At 37.6% G+C, this 8,705-nt stretch overlaps 1 long non-coding RNA gene across 2 annotated transcripts; it reads right to left on the bottom strand.

Moving 5' to 3' along the window:
- Positions 1 to 5,550: 5,550 nt before the first annotated feature.
- On the bottom strand, positions 5,551 to 8,431 carry LOC147564951 (uncharacterized). Of its 2 annotated transcripts, none has more exons than XR_015228992.1 (6): positions 8,300 to 8,431; positions 7,941 to 7,976; positions 7,692 to 7,834; positions 6,287 to 6,973; positions 6,069 to 6,204; positions 5,551 to 5,976 (listed from the first exon to the last, which is right to left on the bottom strand). It is a non-coding gene; the product is annotated as an uncharacterized LOC147564951 (long non-coding RNA). The 2 variants fall into 2 exon arrangements; XR_015228993.1 differs by having other exon boundaries at positions 7,937 to 7,976; positions 8,300 to 8,426.
- Positions 8,432 to 8,705: the final 274 nt, after the last annotated feature.

Genomic DNA, 8,705 nt, shown 5'->3' with positions numbered 1-8,705 from the left:
AAGGATAAGAAGATGGATGCAGGTGAGAAGAAACTTGAGAAAGATAAAATGGTTGATGAGTTTTTTAATGAATGGCAACTTGTCAGGTGGGCAGATACCTAGGAACTATACAAGACCCGGGTTAATAAGCTCGTAGAGAAATGGAGAAAAGTCTCCCTAGAGTTGGTAAGTTATTGTCAAGATACATGGTTGTCACTCTACAAAAAGAGATTTGTTAATTTTTGGACAAACTAGATACGACATTACGACACCACATCAACAAGTAGAGCTAGGGGTGGATATCGGTCCGAATGGGCGGGAAACAGACACTAACTAAACCGGTCCGAGCGAAACGGATAAAGTCCTAAGTGTCCACTCGGACATCCGGACAAAACGGGCGGACATTTCAGATTTTTCTCCAACAAAGTGTCCGTCCGTGACCGTTATGATAGTCGGACAAACCGTGCATCGGTCGGTCGGGCGCCGGTCACTAATGAACAAATAAAGAAATTTTATTCGAAATTAAAGTAGTTAAATACAACTTTCTAAGCTCCCACTATACAATTCCGAAAAGTAAATGAATACAAAATTAAGAGATAATAATTGAGATTTTTCATGGATTATGATCGGTTATATTCTTCTTCTCATGGATAACGGTCTGTGTATTTTGGATTCTAGGATTACTGATGAGATATTGAGATTTTAGAGGAGAGAGACTTGTGGAGTTCAGAGGCGAAGACAAGATGAAGAAAAGTGATTTCTAGGGTAATATACTTGGTAGGATAAACGGACGAGTATATACGGGTTTTGTTGGGCGGACTATATAAGCGGGCGGACTCGGTAGGATCACCGGGTAAGGACCTATGCCCGCGTCCGTCCGCTTAAGCTCTTTTGGTTGGGCGGGTACGGACCGCTTCAGACATTGGACGGTCACGGACCCTTCAGACTCGGACGGTCGCGGGCGGGTTTTGGGTTTTCGGGCCAAAATCCCACCCCCTAAGTAGAGCTGAGGGAGAACACGGGAGGCTCAAGTGATTCTTGAATAATTCATTAGGAAATTTTGTTTCATGTTGGGAAGCTGCTCATAAGTGCTTAGATTTTCAGTTTATTGGCTCACAAACTCATTTGAGAATAAATTGAGAAAGGTGTTGCATGCCCATCAAATTAAGCTTTTTGATAAATTAAGGAACGTGGTTGCACACCGCACGATGGATATGATGTTGAAAGAGATGATTCGGCTTGATTATGAGAGTGAGAATGTTTGCCTTTGTATACTTAAGCGTACGCATGGTTTAGTCCGTAAACATGAGTTGATGGAACAACTTGCCAGTAATGTTCCTATGCCACTTGATGCAACCGATAGATATTGGAGACAATTGTCATATGACGTCTTGATTGAGGCCGAGCAAGCAAACTATGATGACCTACCTGAACATATGATCGTCAGAGAAAGGTGCTTAAAAGCCTCACAACCAGAGGGAGCAAATGAGAATTGAACTAAGGTTAATCGGTGCTCCTAAAACAACAAACATAAGACAACCTCAAGAACCGATTGTTGGAAAAGGTCGGCCTTCAAAAAAGCAAAGTCATAATGATAGGTCGACTAAAAGGAATCCATCTAGCTTTGAGATTTTACAAAAACAGAAAGCGTTAGCAGAGAAATTAGAGAAGAAGTTAGAAATAAAAAAAGCATTAAAGGAGAGACTGGATAAAAAAAAAACAGCAAAAGACAAAGCCACAAAAGAAATGGCGGATATGCAAAAGGGAGAAGAAGTGAAGATAAAAATAGAAAAAGATGATGTCTGATATAAAAAGAAAAGGGTATGCCGAGATTATGTCTGATATAAAAAGATCAAATATGATTAGCCACTTTAGCCAAATGAATGAAGAAGAACTGGATCTGAAGATAAAAAACAAGAGAGAGGTATTTGAAAGATATAAACTCATTCCACAGAGATGCCAGTCGAGAATGATATATCCTCCAATTATAGATTCAATACTTTTGGAATCAATCCCTAATCACATGCAACCATTTATCCACAAGGTAGTAAATGTCACGGGCGACGGGCAATGTGGCTTTCATGTCGTAAGTAAAGCAATTACTAAAGGACGTGAAGCATGGGGTAAAGAAATTCGACTTAAGATGTATGATCACATTGTCGCGAATGAAACTTTTTACAAGTTAATGTGGCACGATGATATCATTCAGCAACTAAAAGATGTTATAATATACACGGATGATATCGCCCCCAAAAAAATTGTTTTATATGCCATTGTGTGGAGTTGTTATAGTAGAGACTTTTGCCCGCCCAGTGGTGATATTATCAATCAACATGAATTTCACTTTTTTGCCGAATTTGACTGGGCCATCGAATTACAACAAGTGGCAAATGATCGTTCTTGCTCATCATAAAAATGATCATTATGTTTGGGTCACTTTGAAGGATTTTCACCTCTGCCTTTTGTCCCACCATTTACTTTCTACGAAAAAATTAAAAACGAAAATTATTGGGCTTGACACAAGTTATTTGAAGCACAATTTGGTGGTTATATGAGTTTGGGTGGTACGGGCCCGGTAGAAAATTGATCCTTTGATTATTATTTAGTTTTATTTCGTTGAGTTTCGTTATAGGATTTTTTTTTTTTTTTTTTAATGTTTGCCTTCGCCGGTGAAGACGATGAGGTAGCGAGAAGATGAGGTGGTAGAGAGAGAAGATGAGATGGAAGAGAGAGAAGTGATGACTAGTTAACGGAGTTATAACGTTAACTGAAAAAGGGGGGCATCTGGGTATTTCGATAAAGTAGGGGGCTAGATAGGAAGCTGGTCACAAAGTTGGGGGCTATTTGGGAAATAACCCTAAGATTTCCGATTCACACGTGTTTAATATTTTTTTGTAAAATGTAATCGAGGACTATCATCATATATTATTAACTAATACGAAATTGAGTGTTATCAACTTTTTAAGTATTTATTATTTTGTTTAATGTTTATTTATCCTATAAAAAACGACACGGGAAACAAAAAATAACTATTCCATTTCGTGGGTCCTCAATCCACGAAATTGATGCATTTCATAGCACTGTCCAATTTCGTAGCATGAAATCACTTCCGGTTATCACCTTATTTCGTGGCCACAAAACAGAACGTGGATTTTCGTGTCCACGAAATAATGTGGGAACCGCAACAGGTTTCAGCGCACGAAATGGGACTTATCTAAGAAATATGCGAAGTCCCATTTCGTGGGCAAAAACCAGTTCCGATTTCCACCTTATTTCGTGGCCACGAAATGGAACGTGGGTCTTCCCACAAAATAAAGTCGTAAGCGGAACTGATTTCAGCCCACGAAACGAGACTTAGCATATTTCTTAGCTAAGTCTCATTTCGTGGGCTGGAACTAGTTCCAGTTTCCACATCATTTCGTGGCCATGAAATGTTACGTGGGGACGTCCCACGAAATGGGACTTAACTTATTTCTTAGTAAAGTCCCATTTCGTGGGCTGGAACCAGTTCTGATTTTCACATTACTTCGTGGCTTTGGGCAACACGAAATGGGACTTGGCATATTTCAGAGCACTGTCCATTTTGATTAAAATAAAAGTCGTTTCATAATACCGAAACGGAAAATAAATTTTTTGATTGAAACAAAAGTCGTCTTACATCAAACATCCCTTTCAAAATATGACATGTATTCAAAACAATAAAAAGTTTCCTAATTAAGAACGTGTTCAACTTTCTTAATCTAACGGTACATCTTCAGCTTCTTTGGCTATCAACTCCGCGATGTGCGCCATACTCTCCCTCGTCTTTGGAGAAATGGGCTCGCTTTGACCACCCCCACATGTCCTCAACTCTTTAGCCCATCTAAACGAGATTTCTGAAAAAAAAGGTTTAGTTTAGTACTAAAGTTTGGTGATTAATAAGAATTTAATTTCGTAAGTTGTATTACTTACCATTTTTTGAACCTGCTTTCATAGTCTTTTGGGGTTGGAGGAAGAGGAGGAACTTCTTCAACTCTTACATAATTTGGGTTACATACCTTTAGGTGAGAAACCATTGCATACCATGACATGGAACCCTCTGCAGTAGCATCGGGAGCAGACATAGGATAACGAGATAACATAGATATGATCTGGTCTTCTCTGTTTTCCCATTCCCAAGCAGTTGATGGACCGTAATAAGGCACTCACCTCTTGCTCGTCAATACAGATTTCAGTAGATCATGGTCGCGAGGAGGTTTTGGAATGGATTGAAGCTACCCAAGCTGACGAAGGGTTCGTTGAGGGTATAATAAACAAGTGATATCGAAAAAGACAAACATCCCACAGTAGTATAACAACTCGTCAGCCTCATAATGATCTCCAAACTTCACGTAAGGATTCCAATCAACCTGCCCCAAAACAACTTAAATTATACTCTCTCCGTCCCATATTAAGAGTCCCACTTTGGAACTCAAACTTTTTTTCATATATTTTGTTCTTCCATTTGTACGCTTATTTATTGTAGAAAAAATCCTAAAGTTAAGAGTCTCATTTTCCTACCTCACTAAACATCAAAGTGCCTTTATTGCAAATACTAATTCCAACAATTATAGTTGACTCAAGATAAGATCATTGTAGGAAAGTAGATGGATTTTATATGATAAAAAAGGAAGTAGGACTCTTAATATGAGACATCTCTAAAAGGAAAGTGAGACTCTAAATATGAGACAGAGGGAGTAAATATTCATTTCAAAGTAACTGAAATTATTTTGCCCTACTTCTGCAACTGATAGGTTGTCTTGTTTCTGCCTATAATATATAAGTGTTTTCTTTCTAGCTTGGACCCTAACAGGCTTATGTAACCATTTCTCAGCCAATGGCAACCTTTGTTGAAAATCCAGTTTAACATCCCATTTATTAAGACTAGAAAAATATTCGTAAATCCAAACCTAAGAAAATGCTTCAGATATTCATTAAAGTAATTATAAAAATAATTAATAAAATGATTGAGTACGAAATTCACACGTACAATATGATGGGTAAAGCATCCGCCCCATCTCTTTCACTTCAAACCTAGTCGCAGGTGACATTTAATGCAGCAAGTTAGCAAGGCAGGTGGAGCCCCATGAGTCGTTATGGACCTTGTCCAACCCTTCAAAACACTGAAGGCATTGAACATTCACCCTGTTCCAACTCTTGTCAGGACAAATACAAGATCCGACAACGCAAAATAAATACACCCTCGCCGCATATTCCTTCTGCCTCGAATGATTGTTCTTCAACTTTCCAAATATTTTCTTAAGAAAATCTAACTTCACTGTTTTCAATTGCTCGTTCTTTAAAGCTTCCCTCGACTCATTACGGTCATGTCCCATTGTTTTATTCATCAAAACTAATTTGTTCCACGTTCGTTGTATTGTATGTTTTACCATTTACCACATTTCCATCAATAAGGAGACAAACGATGTGTTTCACATCGTTAAGTGTGAATCATCTCTCCAAACGACAAATGGAAGGTGTTGATGTCTAAATAAAACCTCTCAAAGAAAGCACTAATAAGTGTCTCGTCTGGCCTTCGATACACATGGTCAATGATCAATTGAAATCCGGAATTTTGATTTCTTTTACAAAAATGTACTCGTTGAGCTCCCACTTATCAATCCACCCAGCCGTATGCTTCACAGTCAGAACTCCTTCCAGAAATTAGAAACCAACGCGTAATTAAGGAAAAAAACAAAATACATATGAGAAAAGATTAAAATGATCGTTTCTGGTTGACCATTTCCAAGCAGGTGATGGACCATAATAAGGGACATACATCTTGCTCATCAATATAGACTTCTGTGCATCATGGTCGCGAGGAGGTTCTGGAACCATTTGACGAAATCCGAGCTGACGGATGACTTGTTTTGGGTATAATAAACCAATGATGTCGAAATTGACAATCATCCCAGAGTAGAATAACAACTCGTCCTCCTCATAATCATCTCCATACTTCGCGTAAGGATTCCAAGCAACCTGCCCCAAACAACAAAAACAATTATAAATATTCATTTCGAAGTAACTAAAACTATTTTACGTATGAAAATTATATGGAGTATATGACTTACTTGTTCAACTAATAGGTTGTCCAGTTTCTGCCTATACTCTACGATTGTTCTCTTTCTGGCTTGGACACTAACAGCCTTCGGTAACCATTTCGCAGCCAATGCCAACCCTTGCTCAAATTCCAGTTTAAGTCCAAACCTAAGAAAATGCTTCAGATATTCAGTAAACTAATTATAAAAATAAAATTAATAAAATGATTGAGTACGAAACTCGAACGTACCATGAGAAGGGTAAAGCATCCACCCATCTGTTTCACTTCAAACCTGCTCGCAGTTGACATTTGATTTAACAGGTTAGCAAGACAGGCGGAGCCCCATGAATAAATATGGGCCTCGTCTAACTCTTCAAAACGCTAAAGATATTGAACATTCACCCTGTTCCCACTTTTGTCGGGGCAAATACAAGATCCGACAACGTAAAGTACATACACTCCCGCCGCATACTCCTTCCTCTGCCTCGAAAAATTATTCTTTGATTTTCCAAATATTGTCTTAAGAAAATCTAACTTCACTGTTTTCAAATGCCTGTTCTTTAGAGCTTCCATCGACTTCTCACGGCTAAGTCCCAAAGTTTTATTCATCATATCTAACATTTGATCCACGTTCGTTGTATTTTATAATACACCATTTACCGCACTTCCATCAATAGTGAGACCAACAATGTGTTTCACATCGTTCGGTGTGATCATCATCTCCCTAAACGGTAAATGAAAAGTGTTGGTCTCTACATAAAACCTCTCAACGAAAGCACTAATAAGTGTCTCATCTGGCCTTCTATACACATGGTCAACGATAGATTGAAATCCCGAATTTCGAACCGTTTCTTTTACAAAGTTGCACTCTATGTCGAGATCCCATTTATCAATCCACCCAGCCGTGGGTTTCACAGTCAAAACTCTTTCTAGAAACTAGAAGCAAACGCGAAATTAAGGAAAAAAAAAATAAAATACATAAGAGAAAAGATTAAAAAAACAAAATACATAAGAAATCAATCATATACAAAACATAACAGGGATTATGGAACCATTTAAGAGCCATTAATTAAAATTGAACCTTACAGTGGGGATTGCAATGATAAGTAAAAGTGTCTAGGACTAAGGGTGAATTGTCGCCCTATCTAGAAAGTTATTTGAATCCAAGTTTTAACAGGAGAGTTGGTTCTATAAGGATCCCATGTATGGTAAATGAATCAAAGAAGAATGTCTATGTAATTTGAAGTAAGTTAGAGATATATATTCTATAGACTATAATAACTTGTTTGGTTACAGAAAAGAAAACACAACATGGTCTATAGTGTTCCAACCAGATGTCTAAAACCTAAACAACATATGACTAAAATTCAGACCGTTTATTTCTCTACTTTTTTTTGCGCACATCTCTCACGCCCTAGAAACTTATCTTCATTTCGGTTTGGTGTGATTGTAGATGTTCTTACAAGGGTTACCGAAAAGAAATTCAGGCTTTTCTAATGATGGATTTTTACATGAAATAAAAAGATTGCTCTAACAGGAGGAGAAAACAAACAAAACCCACTTATTATATTCTCAGTTGTAAGAACTATAATGAACAAGAAAAAGGAGAAGAAGAAGACAGTTTTGGAGAATGATTTGGCTATAATGAACTGACCTGATTTGGGGCTTCATGGGGAACCATTTCTTTCTCAAGAAGACTGATTTGGAGATTTCGACAAAGTGTTTCCTCCAGAATGTCCAATCCACCAGTCTCTCCTTATTTGTTTTGAGAGAGTAAGTCATCATGATTAATGATTCCTACAAGGAAAAAAGGAAAAAAAAAAAAACATACTTAATAAAAACTTAATATAAGAACTACTACTGTTAATGTTTATGAAAGTCAAAGAAAGGATGGCATACATACTGCATAGGATATCATCAAAACCTCTCCATGCCAGTCCTGTTTAAAGAGATAACATTAACCATGGAGAAAAATGAATAGTTTGATGATAAAGAACGGAATATAGATCAAACAAATTTTTATGATTATGAAGTGAATGTAAAAGGGTCAAAGTAGATCTAATACTACATACACATCTTACAACAAAATTTACACAGATCTCTACATCCAACAATGAATTTGTAGCAGCACTTGCATAGATATTGTTCAAAGCTACCCATAATAATCAAATTAGTCAAGACCTCATTTTAAGAACATAAAATTGTTAAAGGGATTTAAAGAGAGTTCAAAGATAAATTACTAGAGAAGAACTTAAGGGATACCTGATATTCTGTTTTCCATGTTTTCATGATTTTCATGAGATTTTACAGATGTTTTGGGAAGAAATTAGGGGTTTAGGTTAAAGGAGGGAGGCAAGTATGTAAGAAATTGTTAGGTTTAGGAATACACAAAACGAGGAAGACCATTGTGACTTTTGGACCTGGGTTATAGAAGTTCATAATGGGCTAGGTGGTATAGAAACAACCCGGCCCGTTGTGCACCTCTATCCATAAGACCAAGTGTTATTGTGCTACCAATCATTAGAGATGGGATACGAGAAAGTGTTAGGGGCACAATGGGATTTGCCATGGCAAATACCATCCCTCTTTGACTTGCCCGGAAAACAAATCTTTGTTAAGCCCACACACTCAGGTGCCGTTTGTTTCTCTTTTCTTTTGGGGTCTGAAT

This window comes from Eschscholzia californica, unplaced genomic scaffold (genome assembly GCF_041429995.1).
Source record: "Eschscholzia californica isolate CP2 unplaced genomic scaffold, dmEscCali1.0.p SCAF_1, whole genome shotgun sequence".
NCBI lineage: Eukaryota > Viridiplantae > Streptophyta > Magnoliopsida > Ranunculales > Papaveraceae > Eschscholzia > Eschscholzia californica.
This window is presented reverse-complemented; position numbering and strand designations above follow the sequence as displayed.